Source organism: Periplaneta americana, chromosome 7 (genome assembly GCF_040183065.1).
Source record: "Periplaneta americana isolate PAMFEO1 chromosome 7, P.americana_PAMFEO1_priV1, whole genome shotgun sequence".
NCBI classification, from domain to species: Eukaryota; Metazoa; Arthropoda; class Insecta; order Blattodea; family Blattidae; genus Periplaneta; species Periplaneta americana.
The window spans coordinates 60,829,428-60,851,785 of NC_091123.1; the positions used below are offsets into that span (position 1 = coordinate 60,829,428).

The 22,358-nt window shown below is 34.9% G+C and overlaps 1 protein-coding gene across 3 annotated transcripts in view; it reads right to left on the reverse strand.

Annotated features, from left to right (window-relative positions):
* LOC138703155 (insulin-like peptide receptor) overlaps positions 1-22,358 on the reverse strand; it is a 722,445-nt gene that overhangs the window by 282,316 nt on the left and 417,771 nt on the right. Inside the window, exon 1 of one of the 3 annotated variants that reach the window (XM_069830810.1) lies at positions 533-796. The exons of 1 other annotated variant lie outside the window; for it this stretch is intronic. The gene's annotated coding sequence lies outside the window, so the exon portion shown is untranslated. Of the gene's footprint in view, positions 1-125; positions 475-532; positions 797-22,358 lie in introns of those variants that run through there. One more of the 3 variants, XM_069830811.1, reaches the window with a different exon arrangement.

The window sequence follows — 22,358 nt, forward strand, 5'->3', positions numbered from 1 at the left end:
GTGTAAAATTATACAGTCTGTTTCCTTTCAACCTGAAATAACGCAACATAAATCAAACGTCAATCCCGTTATGTGGTGTGTAGCGAGATCGAGGATTCAATGGTATTGTCACAGAAATCACTCACAAAATTGCTGCCAGGTGGCTGGGTTTTCTTCCATTGTTGCGACACTGATGATAGCAAATGTGGAAACAGAACTTAAAACAGGCAGTAGATACACGTATCCGTTACTTTCTCTCCGTGAATGAATAAAGCTGTGCTGATATGTAGAAAAGTCTTAAGACGTTTTGAATAAGATTTAACCACAGATCTTATTTTCAATATGCGAACTTTACGAGCATAAACAGTGAGTGCGATATTTAGGGGTGATAAGTTGAGGGTGTAAAATGATTTGCGACAACACTCTTATGGTGATGTAGCCATAAAATCCACATGGCATACCCAGACTCTTAACCTGCCACACACCAACACACACATACACTGGCAACTTTTCTGAAACTAAATATATTTCACTGTAATTTAGTAGAACATACCTCTAAATACAGTATAAATAAAGCCTGTGTATTTATAGACGAGAAGTGTTTGTGCCGAATCCACTGGAGCAAATAAATGAATTCTGTTATTTATCTACACAAATAGACGCACACACACATACACGAGCGCGCAGTACGATACAACAACAAGAGCGAGCTAGCGTGGAGCGGACCGGATGCGCTTCTCCCGCTTGCCGCCACTACACTGATGGAGGGGGCACACCAACTACAGCCTTGAAGAGTCGAGCTCGACAGCCCGACTGTGGGAGACGACGAGATCATAACTGTGCGTGCGTGCCAATATCTTTCGCAGACAACAACAACACGTTTCCATCCTTGTCTCGCTCGTCGCTTTTAATGTCACGGGCGGCGTTGATAAACACACTTCAACCTCTCCCTGCCTCTCCCCCCCCCCCCAACTTCCATTCGTATTCTATCTCGCATGTTTGTGTATGACAAATGAGCTTTGATGAGGTGAGAAATCTTCACCTTTATGTATTACTTATCGATTGCTGTGTTGTCATAACTGTAACCATTGCATTGATTTGCCCATTTAGAATCCTAAACCTGTAGTTGAGTGTAAACGATCGCAGTGGCGGCACTATAGTTTTTAATCTGGAGGGGAGCATTTGGGTGGGCAGAATTTAATGGCGTGAAATCTCACTTCCTTGTGCTCCATATCACTGAAATAATTATCGGAGAAATTATTATTAATTAGAGTAGATATTTCTAATAATTTAACATGAGTGATCAAAGACGGGAAACTATCGCTCTTCGAAGTGATATAATAATAATAATAATAATAATAATAATAATAATAATACATTTATTTATTTATTTAATCTGGCAGAACTAAGGCCAGTAGGCCTTATATTCCAACCAGCCAGACTCTAATTCTAATTGAATACAATTGGCTTACAATAGTTATTACATTAATATCTAGACCATAAAACAACGTGAAAGTAAATAATGAAAGTTGGATAAGTAATGTTCGCGCGACAATAATAAACATTGGTAAGAAATAATAATAATAATAATATAATAATAATAATAATAATGAGATAATTTAAATATCCTGTCTCACTCGTCGCTTTTAATGTCATGGGCGGCGTTGATAAACACACTTCAACCTCTCCCTGCCTCTCCCCCCCCCCCCAACTTCCATTCGTATTCTATCTCGCATGTTTGTGTATGACAAATGAGCTTTGATGAGGTGAGAAATCTTCACCTTTATGTATCACTTATCGATTGCTGTGTTGTCATAACTGTAACCATTGCATTGATTTGCCCATTTAGAATCCTAAACCTGTAGTTGAGTGTAAACGATCGCAGTGGCGGCACTATAGTTTTTAATCTGGAGGGGAGCATTTGGGTGGGCAGAATTTAATGGCGTGAAATCTCACTTCCTTGTGCTCCATATCACTGAAATAATTATCGGAGAAATTATTATTAATTAGAGTAGATATTTCTAATAATTTAACATGAGTGATCAAAGACGGGAAACTATCGCTCTTCGAAGTGATATAATAATAATAATAATAATAATAATAATAATAATAATAATAATAATACATTTATTTATTTATTTAATCTGGCAGAACTAAGGCCAGTAGGCCTTATATTCCAACCAGCCAGACTCTAATTCTAATTGAATACAATTGGCTTACAATAGTTATTACATTAATATCTAGACCATAAAACAACGTGAAAGTAAATAATGAAAGTTGGATAAGTAATGTTCGCGCGACAATAATAAACATTGGTAAGAAATAATAATAATAATAATAATAATAATAATAATAATAATATAATAATAATAATAATAATAATGAGATAATTTAAATATCCTGTCTCACTCGTCGCTTTTAATGTCATGGGCGGCGTTGATAAACACACTTCAACCTCTCCCTGCCTTCCCCCCCCCCCCCAACTTCCATTCGTATTCTATCTCGCATGTTTGTGTATGACAAATGAGCTTTGATGAGGTGAGAAATCTTCACCTTTATGTATCACTTATCGATTGCTGTGTTGTCATAACTGTAACCATTGCAATGATTTGCCCATTTTGAATCCTAAACCTGTAGTTGAGTGTAAACGATCGCAGTGGCGGCACTATAGTTTTTAATCTGGAGGGGAGCATTTGGGTGGGCAGAATTTAATGGCGTGAAATCCCACTTCCTTGTGCTCCATATCACTGAAATAATTATCGGAGAAATTATTATTAATTAGAGTAGATATTTCTAATAATTTAACATGAGTGATCAAAGACGGGAAACTATCGCTCTTCGAAGTGATATAATAATAATAATAATAATAATAATAATAATAATAATAATAATAATAATACATTTATTTATTTATTTAATCTGGCAGAACTAAGGCCAGTAGGCCTTATATTCCAACCAGCCAGACTCTAATTCTAATTGAATACAATTGGCTTACAATAGTTATTACCAGGGAAAGGATTTATATGTAAATACATATTTACTTATAAAGCTAATATAATTTATATTTTGCATTATCTTTATGTTTCACAATGTGTAGGGTTGAAAAATCCTACTTTTATTTTCCATATTTTTCCATATTTTAGAGTTTAGTACATATTTTCGTTAATTTCCATATATTTTCCATATTTCATATAAAACAGTCCATATTATATTAGGTTTAACAATAAAACAAAACAAAATTCCATTAACTTTTAAAAATACATTTCAACAATAGAGATTTAAACACATGTTCAGTAATCCCTTTAACATCAGAGTTATTTGAAAATTAGCAGTCCTATCAACAATGGGAAAGTAAGTTACAAAACTGTATTAATTTAATTTAAAATTTTTAACAGACTTCAGTTGTGCAGCTCAACAGTTAAATGCCAGTCAGAGTACACATAGGTTCAGTTTTGTAAATCATACTATAAAGACGGTAAATATGCCAAAAGTACGTCATTCAGTCAATTTAAAATCAAAACTAACAAGTTACATTTCAGAATTTAAAGAAGATGGTTTATCAACTGACAATAAAATATTATTTTGTAATTTGTGTCAGTGTACAGTATCATCTACACAAAAGTTCCTGGTGCAACAACACATTACAACTAGTAAACATCAGGCCAACAAACAACTAAATTCCAAGCAGAGACAATTGTTTTTAACACAACCAACAACATCGAATGTAAGATCTGAGTTTAACATCGACCTGTGCCGTTCTCTCATCTCTGCTGATATTCCTCTCTACAAACTAAAGAATAAGGTCTTCAGGGAATTCCTTGAAAAATATACTCAACATACAATCCCGGATGAGTCAACACTTAGGAAGACGTATGCTCCATCCATCTACGATGAGACAATACAGAAGATAAGAGATGAAATTAAAGATAGTTCAATTTGGGTTTCCATTGATGAGACTCCCGACAAAGAAGGTAGACTTGTTGGTAATGTAGTTATCGGTTTGTTAAGTGAACAATATTCTGAACGAATTCTTTTACATTGTGATGTTCTAGAAAAGTGCAATAACAAAACTATAGTTAAACTGTTCAACGAAGCTATGGGTATCCTGTGGCCAAAGGGTATTATGTACGATAATGTGTTATTCTTTATTAGCGATGCTGCCCCTTATATGGTCAAAGCTGGACAAGCATTATCTGTTGTATATCCTAAATTGACTCATTTTACTTGTGTGGCGCATGCATTTCATCGTGTGGCAGAAGTGGTCAGAGACAATTTCCCTAAAGTAGATTTGTTGATTTCATCAGTGAAAAAAGTATTTCTCAAAGCTCCCAGTAGAGTTAACGTGTTGAAAGAAATGTACCCTGAAATTCCATTGCCACCAAAGCCAATTTTAACTAGATGGGGTACATGGCTAGAAGCAGTTGAATATTATGCCGAACATATAGACTCTATTAACAATGTTCTCCTTGCATTGGACTCTGAAGATGCAGTCTCAATTGATACTGCGAAAACAGTTACCTGTGACATAAGTGTGAAGAATGACTTAGCTCACATTCAGCATACATTTTCATGCATCATAAAAACGCTCAAAAGTCTCCAAAATAGGCACCTTTCACTATCTGAAAGTTTTGAAATTATAAATAGTACTGTGGAACAACTGAATCGTGGTAGAGGTAAAGTTGCAGATGCAGTAAGAGCTAAGGTGGACACTGTACTTTCAAAAAACCCTGGATATGAAGAACTACAAAAGGTTGTTGCTGTGATGAGTGGTGAATCAACAGTGAAGATTAACTTGGACTTATCCCCAGCAGACATTGTGAAATTGAATTATGTACCAGTTACTTCTTGTGACGTCGAACGCTCTTTTAGTCAGTATAAATCTATCCTCAGAGACAATAGAAGAAGATTCACTTTTCAGCACTTGAAAGAAATGTTTGTAACCTATTGTTATGGTAACAGACAATAAAAATTGTGTTTTGTTGAAACTACATTGGAAGATAAGGTACGTCCATTATATTTTTTGTTTAGTTTGATTAAAATGTACCAATATTTAACGTACATAGTCATTTTTTTATAATTTTAAGTCCATATTTAATTCCATATTTTGGTAAAAATCCATATTTAATTCCATATTTTGGTAAAAATAACTACATATATATTTACATATTTCATATATTTTTAGTCCATATAAATCCGTTCCCTGGTTATTACATTAATATCTAGACCATAAAACAACGTGAAAGTAAATAATGAAAGTTGGATAAGTAATGTTCGCGCGACAATAATAAACATTGGTAAGAAATAATAATAATAATAATAATAATAATAATAATAATAATGATAATAATAATAATATAATAATAATAATAATGAGATAATTTAAATATCCTGTCTCACTCGTCGCTTTTAATGTCATGGGCGGCGTTGATAAACACACTTCAACCTCTCCCTGCCTCTCCCCCCCCCCCCCCAACTTCCATTCGTATTCTATCTCGCATGTTTGTGTATGACAAATGAGCTTTGATGAGGTGAGAAATCTTCACCTTTATGTATCACTTATCGATTGCTGTGTTGTCATAACTGTAACCATTGCATTGATTTGCCCATTTAGAATCCTAAACCTGTAGTTGAGTGTAAACGATCGCAGTGGCGGCACTATAGTTTTTAATCTGGAGGGGAGCATTTGGGTGGGCAGAATTTAATGGCGTGAAATCTCACTTCCTTGTGCTCCATATCACTGAAATAATTATCGGAGAAATTATTATTAATTAGAGTAGATATTTCTAATAATTTAACATGAGTGATCAAAGACGGGAAACTATCGCTCTTCGAAGTGATATAATAATAATAATAATAATAATAATAATAATAATAATAATAATAATAATAATACATTTATTTATTTATTTAATCTGGCAGAACTAAGGCCAGTAGGCCTTATATTCCAACCAGCCAGACTCTAATTCTAATTGAATACAATTGGCTTACAATAGTTATTACATTAATATCTAGACCATAAAACAACGTGAAAGTAAATAATGAAAGTTGGATAAGTAATGTTCGCGCGACAATAATAAACATTGGTAAGAAATAATAATAATAATAATAATAATAATAATAATAATAATAATATAATAATAATAAGAGCTAATTTAAATATCCTGTCTCGCTCGTCGCTTTTAATGTCACGGGCGGCGTTGATAAACACACTTCAACCTCTCCCTGCCTCTTCCTCCCCCCCCCAACTTCCATTCGTATTCTATCTCGCATGTTTGTGTATGACAAATGAGCTTTGATGAGGTGAGAAATCTTGACCTTTATGTATTACTTATCGATTGCTGTGTTGTCATAATTGTAACCATTGCATTGATTTGCCCATTTAGAATCCTAAACCTGTAGTTGAGTGTAAACGATCGCAGTGGCGGCACTATAGTTTTTAATCTGGAGGGGAGCATTTGGGTGGGCAGAATTTAATGGCGTGAAATCCTACTTCCTTGTGCTCCATATCACTGAAACAATTATCGGAGAAATTATTAATTAGAGTAGATATTTCTAATAATTTAACATGAGTGACCAAAGGCGGGAAACTATCGCTGTTCGAAGTGATATAATAATAATAATAATAATAATAATAATAATAATAATAATAATAATAATACATTTATTTATTTATTTAATCTGGCAGAACTAAGGTCAGTAGGCCTTTTATTCCGACCAGCCAGACTCTAATTCTAATTGAATACAATCGGCTTACAGTAGTTATTACATTAATATCTAGACCATAAAACGACATGAAAGTAAATAATGAAAGTTGGATAAGTAATGTTCGCGAGACAATAAAAAACATTGGTAAGAAATAATAGTAGTAATAATAATAATAATAATAATAATAATAATAATAATAATAATCAGGGAAAGGATTTATATGTAAATACATATTTACTTATAAAGCTAATATAATTTATATTTTGCATTATCTTTATGTTTCACAATGTGTAGGGTTGAAAAATCCTACTTTTATTTTCCATATTTTTCCATATTTTAGAGTTTAGTACATATTTTCGTTAATTTCCATATATTTTCCATATTTCATATAAAACAGTCCATATTATATTAGGTTTAACAATAAAACAAAACAAAATTCCATTAACTTTTAAAAATACATTTCAACAATAGAGATTTAAACACATGTTCAGTAATCCCTTTAACATCAGAGTTATTTGAAAATTAGCAGTCCTATCAATAATGGGAAAGTAAGTTACAAAACTGTATTAATTTAATTTAAAATTTTTAACAGACTTCAGTTGTGCAGCTCAACAGTTAAATGCCAGTCAGAGTACACATAGGTTCAGTTTTGTAAATCATACTATAAAGACGGTAAATATGCCAAAAGTACGTCATTCAGTCAATTTAAAATCAAAACTAACAAGTTACATTTCAGAATTTAAAGAAGATGGTTTATCAACTGACAATAAAATATTATTTTGTAATTTGTGTCAGTGTGCAGTATCATCTACACAAAAGTTCCTGGTGCAACAACACATTACAACTAGTAAACATCAGGCCAACAAACAACTAAATTCCAAGCAGAGACAATTGTTTTTAACACAACCAACAACATCGAATGTAAGATCTGAGTTTAACATCGACCTGTGCCGTTCTCTCATCTCTGCTGATATTCCTCTCTACAAACTAAAGAATAAGGTCTTCAGGGAATTCCTTGAAAAATATACTCAACATACAATCCCGGATGAGTCAACACTTAGGAAGACGTATGCTCCATCCATCTACGATGAGACAATACAGAAGATAAGAGATGAAATTAAAGATAGTTCAATTTGGGTTTCCATTGATGAGACTCCCGACAAAGAAGGTAGACTTGTTGGTAATGTAGTTATCGGTTTGTTAAGTGAACAATATTCTGAACGAATTCTTTTACATTGTGATGTTCTAGAAAAGTGCAATAACAAAACTATAGTTAAACTGTTCAACGAAGCTATGGGTATCCTGTGGCCAAAGGGTATTATGTACGATAATGTGTTATTCTTTATTAGCGATGCTGCCCCTTATATGGTCAAAGCTGGACAAGCATTATCTGTTGTATATCCTAAATTGACTCATTTTACTTGTGTGGCGCATGCATTTCATCGTGTGGCAGAAGTGGTCAGAGACAATTTCCCTAAAGTAGATTTGTTGATTTCATCAGTGAAAAAAGTATTTCTCAAAGCTCCCAGTAGAGTTAACGTGTTGAAAGAAATGTACCCTGAAATTCCATTGCCACCAAAGCCAATTTTAACTAGATGGGGTATATGGCTAGAAGCAGTTGAATATTATGCCGAACATATAGACTCTATTAACAATGTTCTCCTTGCATTGGACTCTGAAGATGCAGTCTCAATTGATACTGCGAAAACAGTTACCTGTGACATAAGTGTGAAGAATGACTTAGCTCACATTCAGCATACATTTTCATGCATCATAAAAACGCTCAAAAGTCTCCAAAATAGGCACCTTTCACTATCTGAAAGTTTTGAAATTATAAATAGTACTGTGGAACAACTGAATCGTGGTAGAGGTAAAGTTGCAGATGCAGTAAGAGCTAAGGTGGACACTGTACTTTCAAAAAACCCTGGATATGAAGAACTACAAAAGGTTGTTGCTGTGATGAGTGGTGAATCAACAGTGAAGATTAACTTGGACTTATCCCCAGCAGACATTGTGAAATTGAATTATGTACCAGTTACTTCTTGTGACGTCGAACGCTCTTTTAGTCAGTATAAATCTATCCTCAGAGACAATAGAAGAAGATTCACTTTTCAGCACTTGAAAGAAATGTTTGTAACCTATTGTTATGGTAACAGACAATAAAAATTGTGTTTTGTTGAAACTACATTGGAAGATAAGGTACGTCCATTATATTTTTTGTTTAGTTTGATTAAAATGTACCAATATTTAACGTACATAGTCATTTTTTTATAATTTTAAGTCCATATTTAATTCCATATTTTGGTAAAAATCCATATTTAATTCCATATTTTGGTAAAAATAACTACATATATATTTACATATTTAATATATTTTTAGTCCATATAAATCCGTTCCCTGATAATAATAATGATAATAATAATGAGATAATTTAAATATCCTGTCTCACTCGTCGCTTTTAATGTCATGGGCGGCGTTGATAAACACACTTCAACCTCTCCCTGCCTCTTCCTCCCCCCCCCCCAACTTCCATTCGTATTCTATCTCGCATGTTTGTGTATGACAAATGAGCTTTGATGAGGTGAGAAATCTTCACCTTTATGTATCACTTATCGATTGCTGTGTTGTCATAACTGTAACCATTGCATTGATTTGCCCATTTAGAATCCTAAACCTGTAGTTGAGTGTAAACGATCGCAGTGGCGGCACTATAGTTTTTAATCTGGAGGGGAGCATTTGGGTGGGCAGAATTTAATGGGTGAAATCCCACTTCCTTGTGCTCCATATCACTGAAATAATTGTCGGAGAAATTATTATTAATTAGAGCAGACATTTCTAATAATTTAATATGAGTAATGATTGGCGTGATCAGAGACGGGAAACTGTCGCTCTTCGAAGTGATATGTCATATAACTCATAACTGACTTAGGATTTTTAGGCTTATAAAAGTTAGCTTTTAGATGCCCAAAATAGGCTCAATCAAAATATGACGTTAAACGAGCGCTGAGGTAGTTCCAAATTAAACGAGTTTGTTATGATCGTTACAAAGAAAGAAAACGAAAAAAAAGTGTATGATTAATATTTAAAACGGAGGGGAAAAGACCTTTGGGGAGGCCGAGATGTAGATGGGACGATAATATAAAAATGGATTTGGGGGAGGTGGGCTATGATTGTAGAGACTGGATTAATGTTGCTCAGGATAGAGACCGATGGCGGACTTATGTGAGGACGGCAATGAACCTTCGGGTTCCTTAAGGGGTTGGGCACAGCTTACAGCAGTAAATGTTTTGGAAATATTCAAATTTTTTTTCCCTACATTACTGTATCTTATACAATAATGAAAATTGGTATGTGTAAAACACTATCCTTCTGCTATATGAAAAAAATATTTTTTACGATTTAATACAAATTTTATATATATATATATATATATATATATATATATTCAAAATTCAAAATGGTAACAGTTCACTGTGCAGTGATGAAGCGTTTCCCTCATAACTCACAAACGTGTTAACTTTTTCATGTTCTTTCTCTTTTATTACATTGCTAAAACTCATGTTTACAATATCATGCTCTTTCAACTACATTCCTTAATACACCGTGTTCCGCTTATAAGTATAATAAAAGAAATAGTTATAATTTCATAACAATGCATGCAAATGGGTTAAGATTGGTACCATTGTAAAGAGGAAATTGGGAAGTTTTAATCCATTGTTGTTACTTATTTTTAGAAGACTCACGCATGCGCAGATCATTAAATAAGAGAATTCGTATCGTACCTTTAGTCAGTCAGCATGTGGACGCCACAGCAGAAAGCCTTTTGTGTGCTGTCATTAGCAGAACATAGATCCATAATTCATCATCAGATGATTACGCCGAATGATAAACTGGAACGAAAACGCTTTGCAGAAACAATGTTGGATAAAGTGGACGATGACGACACATTTCTAACTCGAGTCTGTTTCTCAGATGAGGCAACCTTCCACGTCAGTGGAAAAGTAAACCGACACAATTGTCGCATCTGGGGGTCGGAAAATCCAAGTGTCGTAATTGAACACCAACGGGATTCCCCTAAATGGAATGTTTGGTGTGGGATCATGCGTGACAGAATCATTGGTCCCTATTTCTTTGCTGAAAAGACAGTCACTGCAAACACGTACCTGGATATGTTGCAACTGTATGCTGTGCCACAACTCCCAGATGGAGCAATTTTCCAGCAAGATGGGGCTCCACCACACTTTGCCAACATGGTTCGCACATTCTTAGACGAACAATTCCCTGCAAGATGGATCGGAAGAGGATCACCGTACATCACATGGCCTGCCAGATCACCAGATCTAACACCACCTGACTTTTTCCTGTGGGGGTTTGTTAAGGACCAGGTCTACAGGACGCCAGTACGTGATTTGGCAGACTTACAAGAAAGAATTTATGCTGCTGTCAACAATGTTACACCACAGATGCTTCATAACACTTGGGTCGAGGTTGAATACCGGTTGGATATTTCCCGTGCCACCAATGGAAGCCATGTTGAGGTTTATGGAACATAAGGTAACAAAAATTCCCAGTTTTCATTCTTTGTAGCAGTTGGTTTCAACTATATACTTGTATTAATTCAGAAGTTATAGCTATTTCTTTTGTTATACTTATAAGCGGAACACTCTGTAAATAATATATATTTTTTTTCATTTTGTGTTACAAGAAAATATTGATATTTGACCATTTTTGTAAATGAATTTATTTTTTATCAGACAGTCTATCATAGGTAGAGATGTGATTTTGCATCATATTGTAGATATGGCATGCATAAATACACACTAAAAATTTCATCACAAAATATTGGATAGTTTTTCAGTTATGAGGGAAATGCTTCATCACTGCACAGTGAACTGCCAACATTTTGAATTTTGAAATATATATATTTAATCGTAGAAATATCTTTTTCACATAGCAGAAGGACACTGTTTTACACATATAGTACTAATTTTCATTATTGTACAAGATACAGTAGTGGAGGAAAAAAATGTTGAATATTTCCAAACTTTTACTGCTGTAAGCTGTACCTAACCCCTTAAAAGCCATAAGTATACTATCTCTTCAGAAATGTATTTATAATTTTCTCTTAAACTCCATCCACCAATTTCTTTAGGGCGAAGTGAAACTACGAAGTAATTACATAATTAAAATGCAAATATTTGATCCAACGAACATCCGTTTTTGGTGCAAGGATAATTCGTTTAATATGTTTCTAAATTAGTCTTGAATAGATTCCTTAATAAATTACACGAAGCAAATGTGAATATAGCAACTACTGTAGTAGCTCAGTCGGCCGATGCGCTTGCCTGCCGATCCAGAGTTGTGCTCGGACGTGGGTTCGATTCCAGCTTGGGATGATTATCTGGTTAAATTTTTTCCGAGGTTTCCCCAATCGTTAAGTGAATGTTAGGTAATCTTTGGCGAATCCAGAGCTTCATTTCACCAAATACCATCTCGCTATTATCAATCCAATTGACGCTAAATAACCGAGTAACTGATACAGCGTCGTTAAATAACCAACTGAAAACATATGAATATAGCGTGGATTGTGTACGAATATAATTTATGGTCTTGGCCCCATTGTGCATAATTGTTTACGTAAATAAGAACAAGTGAACTTAATATGGTACATAAATATTAGCTTAAGAAACACAGGAAACAAATGTGGGTACATGAACACAGGAACGGCATTTCATGGCATTTTGTAAAATGACTCGGTTAATCTATAAAATGAAGAGCTCTGGTGAGCTCCATGGTAAAATACTAATTTTTACTCCATTTGTATTTTATTTTTGGTCCAGGGGAAATGCTTTTGGCTTTTACTACAACATTCGTACGAGTAAAAATACGATTATGTTACACGGACAAAAATATAAAATGCAGTAAAAATGAGTATTTTATATGGACCAAATAAAGTTTAACTATACATTGCCGTAGCTTACTTAAATATGTAATTAAGGAATAAAAATGTGTATCGGTATCATGCTGAATAATTAATATGTGTCGCGCGTATATTTGTAAAACTAGCCGTACCCGTGCGCTCCGCTGGACCCGTTAGAAATAAATATAAAATAATTACATAATTAAAATAGGACATTTGATCCAGGGAACATTCGTGTTTGATAGAAGGATAAATCGTTTAATATGTTACTTAATTTAAATTGCATCCAAATAATTAAAATGCGATCATTTTGGTCCAGAGACACTCATTTGGTGCAATGACAATTCCTTTAACATGTTTCTTAATTTTTATTACATGCAACCATAGTTTAATGAAGATTGACATCATTTAGATTTAATGTGTATATTTCATTTTACTTGTTATAGGTTTCCATTGAATTATGGTAATAACTTAATTTTAACCCTTGTTTTCTACGTATTCAGTAAATGGCGCTTGGCCCACTATGGTCCTGAACCATTCAAATAACTTAAATTATATTATATTATATTATATTATATTATATTATATTATATTATATTATATTATATTATATTATATCAGAAGTTACTGTAATAACATTATAGCATTATGTCCATCTAGAGAAACTACACTTTCCAATGGTGAAATAATAATTAATTATACAAATCGGTTAATTTAGCTTCCGATATTACTTCATACAAACACAGAAACATTCTCTGTAGGCTATCTTTCATAGCTTTCGATTGTTGCTGTACAAGGCCCCTTATAGACGAAGTCATTTGTTTTTTAATTCATTACACGGCCTTAGATGGCAGTTATTTTAAGTTTAAAACTCATTTATCTCATTAAATATCAGTCCTATCAAAAATTTTCAAGGAATAAAACTTACCGGACATTATTTTTAAAGAAACTTTTGTTATGTAATATTTTGACAAAAATCAATAGTAAGCGAGATATTTCGATTTATTTAATTCAGGCCCCCTTATAACTCCCCTTTTAAATAATGTATTTTGAATGCCATATAGCCTAAAATCTAAGTTACAACGAACTTAATATATATTCCAATTTTCATCGAAATCCGTTCAGCCATTATCGCGTGAAAAGGTAACAAACATAGACAGACAGACAGACAGACATACAAACAAAAATTTCAAAAAAGCGATTTTCGGTTTCAGGGTGGTTAATTATATATGTTAGGACCAATTATTTTTGGAAAATCGAAAATTACCAGACAAATTTCGGCTACAGATTTATTATCAGCATAGATTATTCCATCTCTGATTTTCATTTGTTCATAAATAAATGCAACGCAAATCAGACATCAAATTTTATTACGTTCAAATAGCATTACATATCGCTCATTCACTTTTAGTTTCGACAGTATATTAAGTTTCCTGTGCGTTAGTATCTGTTGTAGTCCTATCTTGTGTTGTATTTGTGCCCAGTCCTCGATACACTCAGGAGCTTCTGTAATGACATAAAGCCTATGTCCATCTAGAAGAGCAACTACACTTTTCAATGGTGAAAGAGCTATACAGATCGCTTAAATTCTTTCTGATATTGTCCCATACAAACAACAAATACTCTATATATAAATATATATATATATATATATATATATATATATATATATATATATATATATATATATATATATATATTAGTATAGATAAACACGTATATACATATAATAAAATACAATGATATCCATATAAAAAGAATTGTTAAATGACTATCTTCCGATTGTTGTGCAAGACCGCCTTAAATAAAATTCAGTCATTTGTTGTTTCTTTATTACTCGTATATTTGACTGAGACGGCACTGACAAAAGCATTGTTATTTTAAACCCATTGTATCTCGTTAAATATCAGTCCAATCAAAATTTTTCATGGCACAAAACGTGTCGGAAACATTTTTGAAGCAACTTTCGTTATGTAACATCTCCTAAAAGTCAATAATAAGCGAGATATTTCGATTTATTTACTTAGGTCCCCTTATAACTCCCTTTAAATGAAAGTATTTTGAATCCCACATAGCCTAAAATCTAAGTGGGAACTAACTTATTTTACATACCAATTTAGGCCTACATAAGAATCGGTGCAGCAGTTGTTTCTTTTTTTAAGTATTGTGTGTTGCTATAAGTTAACACTATAATATTCAAAAATACACTTCCGTATTACTGAAAGAGGGAGGTAAATTAATTATTTTTATTTTATTTTATTTTTAGTTACACTTGTTATAAATGCATTAAACTTCAACTAAAATAGGTCAGATGCACCAGAAATCCCGCAGGGTAGAACAGAAATTTACACCTCGGATCACTACCCTAATCCAACACAGCGTTCAACAGCTATGCTCTCACCCCAGATCCTCTACCGCAAACTTGTTGATACGACGAGCAACCTATAAACTTCAAAAACTTTAACTAGCATGTAATGTTACAATTAAATTAACCTGTAAGTGCTCTGAACAAAACAGTTTTGAGGAAATGCGATCTGTGTTGTTCCATTTGGAGACACTTCTCGTACATTTAATGATAATGAAACATATACTCTTATATACAGCCAGCTTAGTGTGAACTAGAGAGCTGCAGAATATGGCTTACAACCGCTTTACATTCGACCAGTCAGAGAGCATTCGTCTAGGTAGAGCATCCGACCGAATGTTCGAATTTCAACCGGTTGCCCCTGATGTTTTGCAGGCTAGACAGAACAACTGACATTTTCTGAGAACACAAACGAAGTAACAATTGAAGAAAATTTACACTGTGTAATTTAAAATATGTATTTGCTTAATATAGAATTACACTTTATTACACTTATATAGATGAACAAATAGACACAGGTAACAACAAAGAAAATAAGTGTAGTGCGTAAAATGAAATTTGGTGTGTAAAGAAATATAAGAACAGAATAAATCACAATTACTTACTAAATAGATGAGAAATAAGTAGGCCCTACATACAATCTATTGTAATGTTTACACTTTAAACTCAAAATGTGTACCTCTAAAACAGTAGTTGTTAATGTCTTTTAATTACTCTAAGCAGATGCATTATTTCATTAATAAATTATTTTTAAGAAAATATGTTTTGCTCTTGACGATATCAACTATCAATGAATGAATGAATTAATTAATTAATATATGAATCAGTTAATGAATGAGTGAACCAATCAGTGAATCACTGAATCAGGCAATGAATCAATCAATGAATCTATGGATGAATGAATCAATGAGTCGATGGATGGATGGATGGATGGATGGATGGATGAATGAATGGATGGGTGATTGATTGTAGTGAAAGGAGAAGAATTTTCAATTAAATAGTAGGTCTACACGATGGTAATCGCGTCCTTGCAAAGACTTTTGGAGCTCCTGCATGGCTCAATGTGGTCTGCCTTTGCCGTCCACCCACAAAGAGTGAACAACAACTCGAATATTCGTTAAACCGAACATGAGACACTCCGCGAGACGGAAGAGCTTTGCATACTGACTACAGCGCCAGGCGTTCAATAGCAGTATATAATAGTATTTATTTCTCTTTTTTCGTAACCGGTTTTCTACGACTCTGTGAACAACCGCTTTGTATAATTTTGGTACAATCGCATCTTGTTGTTAAAGAGAAGTATGTGTCATGAAAATCATACATTATTTCTCATTATATGTTATACGAGTTTCACAGCAGTTGAGCTCCCAGTAATGTTTCCAGGAAGCACCGCTAGCCGACCAGATAGAGTCACATTTATATTCTAGTAATCAGGATTCGAATTCCGGTGCGTGCAAGTGGAATTCGTGGTGGGTAAAGACGGTGCTTGATGGTAGGATTTTCGCGGGGTATTTCCGTTTCCTTTACCAGCATTCCACCATTGCTCTTTTAATCATCGCCATGCAGTACTGCGTAGTTCGTCTCCCGTGGTGCACCGAGGGAAACTCTAAAAGCGACAGCAAAAATAAATTACAGTTTCGACACGACACTTCTAGATGAGGATGCGTGGGTGAATAACACGAAGTCAAGTACCCGCTGCTAGAAAAAAACATGTTTTTAGCGATATTTAATATTTTTAGTTTATTTTCTTTCTACCCCAGTAGCAGATGCTGGATGGATAGCGTGCGCGCTTCCGAACCAAACGATCCGAGCTTCGATTCTCGGTGCGAGCAATGGAAAAACGTACTTTCCTCCAAGGGACTGGGTGTTTGTCCGTTGTTTTGTGATTGCCATGTGATGTTTCTGTGGTGGCCATGCGTCATGCAGAGCTTATGACCAGGGAGACCCACATTTGTGAGATGTCTAGGGTAAAATCAGATGAATCTCTCTCCACTACCCGCAGCAAGCTAAAAATAAATAAATAGAAATGTTCATCATTAATCATAAGTAGAGCCCGGATGTTCGGCAAAATGCCTTTTTTACTAGGTGCAAGTAAATCATTATTTTCATATATAAATGTGATTTGGAGAATCAAAGTGATAGGGCCAATTTTTATTTTGCCTTTTTGAGACGTTTCTTACTAATTCAATAATAAATGCCTTGTTTTTGTCATTTTAATGCAATATTTGTTGTTTATTTGCAATTTTCTAATTAATTGTAATGTAATGTGTATGAAATTTAAATATATGAAACAATGACTCACTTTACTAGCAATAGTAAATAAAAGTAATTGATTTCGGTGCTTAATCTGGTAATAATCGTGCTTTAATACTATTGGTGTAACATGAATAATGATCGACAATCTACAGTTACAAATATAATGTATGTTTTCCCGATACCAACAAGAAGCTCTTGTCATCCAGTCTGCTGTCCAAAAATCTGAAAGTTAGAATTTATAAAACAGTTATATTACCGGTTGTTCTATATGGCTGTGAAACTTGGACTCTCACTCTGAGAGAGGAACATAGGTTAAGGGTGTTTGAGAATAAGGTGCTTAGGAAAATATTTGGGGCTAAGCGGGATGAAGTTACAGGAGAATGGAGAAAGTTACACAACACAGAACTGCACGCATTGTATTCTTCACCTGACATAATTAGGAACTTGAAATCCAGACGTTTGAGATGGGCAGGGCATGTAGCACGTATGGGCGAATCCAGAAATGCATATAGAGTGTTAGTTGGGAGACCGGAGGGAAAAAGACCTTTAGGAAGGCCGAGACGTAGATGGGAGGATAATATTAAAATGGATTTGAGGGAGGTGGGGTATGATGATAGAGACTGGCTTAATCTTGCACAGGATAGGGACCGATGGCGGGCTTATGTGAGGGCGGCAATGAACCTTCGGGTTCCTTAAAAGCCATTTGTAAGTAAGTAAGTAAGAAGTTGTCAAGTAGCATTTTCAATATTGTTTGCTTTCACATTTTCAAATCTTACTGTTACAATTTGTGCTACACGTGTTTATTATATAGGATAAAGAAACTTGAGTGAGGAACAGTCAGTTATTGTCGGGTGACAGAAGGTATAAGATGGTTACCCTAGAATGCCTAAATTCAGTAGACCATTGCAAAGTAAACTTCATGCTTACGTTAGTGAATTTGGTGCCCATGTGTTTCCAACCGATGGAACAGTTTTGTTATGTAAGGTTTGTGAAAAGACAGTTAATCACAAAAAAAAAAAAAAAAAAAAAAAAAAAAGTCAACATGTATCAACTAGGAAATAAAATTGTGATTTATGTTGATATAATTTAAATTTATTGCTAAATGCCTTTATAAATGTATAATGCCTTTTTCAAAATTTATTGTGCCTTTTTTACGTTTTTGTCTTTTTTCGCGGTCTAAGGCATCCCGCCTAGGACTCGCGTTACGGAATGCGCGCTGGTTCGAGTCCTCATGGGGGAAGAAATTTTCTCATGAAATTTCGGCCAGTGTATGGGACCGGTGCCCACCCAGCATAGTGATGCACTTGGGGAGCGAAATCCGGTTGCGAATACCAGCTATAACGGCTGGGGGATCATCGTGCTAACCACACGATACCTCCATTCTGGTTGGATGATCGTCCACTTCTGCTTCGACATGTGGGCGTGAGGCCAGCAGCCGGCTGGTCGGTCTAGGCCCGTCACGGGCTGTAGCGCCACGGATTATTATTATTTATTGTCTTTTTTAACTGTTATAAATGCCTAAACATCCGGGCTCTAATCATAAGTGAGAGGGCATGAGACAAAAATGACATATATGAGTTCTTGCCTACATGAAAATTCAAGTCTGTTGGAAGAGTGCATTTTTGTAAAAAAATTTCAAAATCGACTTTTATACAGCATCAAAACAGTTTTTCTACACATCGTAGAATGGGATATTAAAATTATAATTATTTTTTGTTTTGTGTAGGATAAACTCATGTCTTTGCAAAGCACAGCTATGGTCATTACAAGCCTCGGTGTTGTGAATGAAATCGTGTTCTTCCTACGTGCCGTCGATATGTGGAGGCAGGAAAAATATACCGCATGCCCCGCCCTGAGTCTGTTTGAGTGGGTGCACGCGGCATGACGGTTTCTCACACCAAACTATGTGGGACGTATTCGCAGCTATTAATTTACACCTCGCATATCCCACAGTAACCATGAGAACTGTCGAAAGACAGCGACGTCATTCTGAAGGCACCAACCGACGACCTACTTCTTTGCCAGGCTTCCTGAAAGGAAGCGTGTTAGAAAGTGTATTGTCTGCATTCCACATTACTGCGTCCCCACAAGTATTTCCAAAACATCTGTCGTCATTCCCCTTACTTCAGTTCAATAACACAGAGTCCAAGGCCAAACTTCGGCTTGCCTCATACGCAATTCTGTGCACTGAGGATATAAAGGAAGATACTCAAATTAATACTGCAATAAAACTGTTAACGTGATGAGATTCAAGAGGAAAAACAACATTGTGGACACGAGGCGCAGTAATAAAGTGATTTTATTACTTTGTATCAAAGAAATGACTTCTTTCATATGAAAATATAAGAGATGAATGAAATATTCATGCGGAGTGGAATGTCAATATTAAGATAACCGCAACACTCTTAGACTTGAGATTGAAAGGAGAGAAATACAGAGGGAGACTATTTCAAAACATGCCGTACTGTAGCTGGCAAGCATACATTGAGATCATTAAATCCTGATCATTACATTCTAGTTTATGGTAATGATGATAACGACAACAACAATAATAATAATAATAATAATAATAATAATAATAATAATAATAATAATAATAATAGCCACCGGTGCAGCTCAGTTGTCAGAGGCGCTTGCCTTCTGATCCGGAGTTGCGCACGTGCGTGGGTTCAATTCCCGCTTGGGCTGATTTCCTGGTTGGGTTCTCTTCCGAGGTTTTCCACAACCGTAAGACGAATGTCAGGTAATCCATGGCAAATCCTCGGCCTCATCTCGCCAAATATAATCTCGATATCACCAATTCCATCGACGCTAAATAACCTAGTAGTTGATACAGCGTCGTTAAATAACCAACTAAAAAATAATAAAGCCACCGGCGTAGCTCAGTCGGCAGAGGCATTTGCCTTCTGATCGGGAGTTGTGCTCGGGCGTGGGTTCGATTTCCGCTTGGGTTGAATAACGGGTTAGATTTTTTCCGAGATTTTCCCCAGTCGTAAGGCGAGTGTTAGGCGAATCCTTGGCCTCATCTCGCGAAATACCATCTCGCTATCACCAATTCCATCGACGCTAAATAACCTAGTAATTGATATAGCGTCGTTAAATAACTAAAAGATAATAACAGCCACCGGCGTAGCTCAGTCGGCAGAGGCGTTTGCATTCTGATTCGGAGTTGCGCTCGGGTGTGGGTTTGATTTCCGCTTGGGCTGATTAACTGGTTGGATTTTTTCGAGATTTTCCCAAGCCGTAAACAAATGTAAGGCGAATCCTCGGCTTCATCTCGCCAAATACCACCTCGCTATCACCAATTTCATCGATCCTAAATAACCTAGTAGTTGATACAAAGTCGTTCAATAACCAACTAAATATAATATTCAACAATAATAATTCGTTACAATAGCTCAGTGGAAGACTGGAGATCAAGATTAGGAAGGCCCTGGCTCGCTTTGCGCTATTGTGCCATTGATGACAATGATAATAACGATGATGAATCTTGGAACCGGAACGGACCATTTTAAGTTACGTGTTGTGAATTTATTATTATTATTATTATTATTATTATTATTATTATTATTATTATTATTATTAAATTTCGTGTTATACATGATAAAATTCAAGAACTTCGAAATATTCGGTATGAATACATTCAAAAGTATGCAGCGCCAACATTAACACACTCCATGTTAGGCTACTGTAAAAGAGATATTCAGTACAGATTTAAACAAATGCTGTGAGAAATACAAAACTGTCAATATAAAACTTTTAATTCGGGGAATATTTAAATGAACATGTTGGCTAACCTACAAAGCAGTTTGGCGCCAAATAGGAGTAGCAACTTAGTTGTGAACGAATGTTTTGTAAGAGTCTACAAAAAAAGTAGAGAAAGAATTTTGCTTCACCCTCATTTTTGGCATTGTAAGTAAATGTGCAGTGCTAGTTTTTAAGAATATGTTGTTTTTATGAGTAATGTATAGTAGTTAACATTTATTACATTGGTTTTGATATGTCTCATAACCTCAGTTCATTAAATTATGACGTGTTTACATTTGCCCCATAGTTTCAATTGCTTGGAGTAATGTAAACATGTTCTACTATGGTTACATTTCGTACTTTTCAGTAATCAGAGAGACCCCCACTCACTACACTGTAGAGGATTTAGAGAGTGTTGTCACAGATGTGAAAAATAGTAACTACAGTTATCGTGAAGCTCAGGAGAGATACTGAGTTCCTATATCATCATATATCATAGGTAAAAGGGACGAAATGTACCAGTGACTAGAATTGGAGTTGAAAGGAGTACAGCTCTTTCTTCTGAAACAGAACAAAAAATGTTCAGTGTGTGATAGCCCGTGCGAAAATTGGTGTTTACAATTACCCCTCTCAAAGGGGTAAATGTAAACACGTGGGGTAAATTAAACTAGCAATTGAAAGATTAAAGAAAGTCAATCTTATTATTTTAAACCCATTTTCAGGGAAAAGAAAAATCTAAAAATAACACAATGTTTCTTTGTCATGCTTACCGTTACTGAGGGTTGTGTAATGTTTAAATATATTTGAAATCAGAAAAAAAAAAAGTGTTTACAATTACCCTGGTCTACCCTACTGTATGAAAATGTGAAATCAGCAATTATTGTGAAGATATATCAGGAACATTTTCCTCTAGGAAGAAGTAATACGGCGATTGTAGTTTGTATGAAAGCGGATTGGAACTATGAACCTACATTTTCGAAGACCAACCAACGACGTGCAGATGTGACACCCGCACTGCGGCCTTCAACAGGTCGATGCGCTATCCTGCGGATCACAAGTCACCAACCCCTCCATTCGGACATAAGTGATGACATCGTCGATTCGTTGTAATTTCTGTTGAAATATGAGTTGATCGTATCAAGTCCCGAACAGCTAACTCGCTTTTATGCTGGGGGCATAATTACTGCAGCTTTATGAATATCACGCGTATTCCCTGGGAGTGAATTACAACAATACATTCATATTAACGTTTTACTGTGTGGTATATTTTGAGAATTTATTAGGTAGGCTACATCAAGGATTTAAATTAAGCTTCTCCACCAGATGTGAAATGTGTTAGTTTCATATGATTGTCAACATAATTTTTCCCAGCACTGTTATAATTCT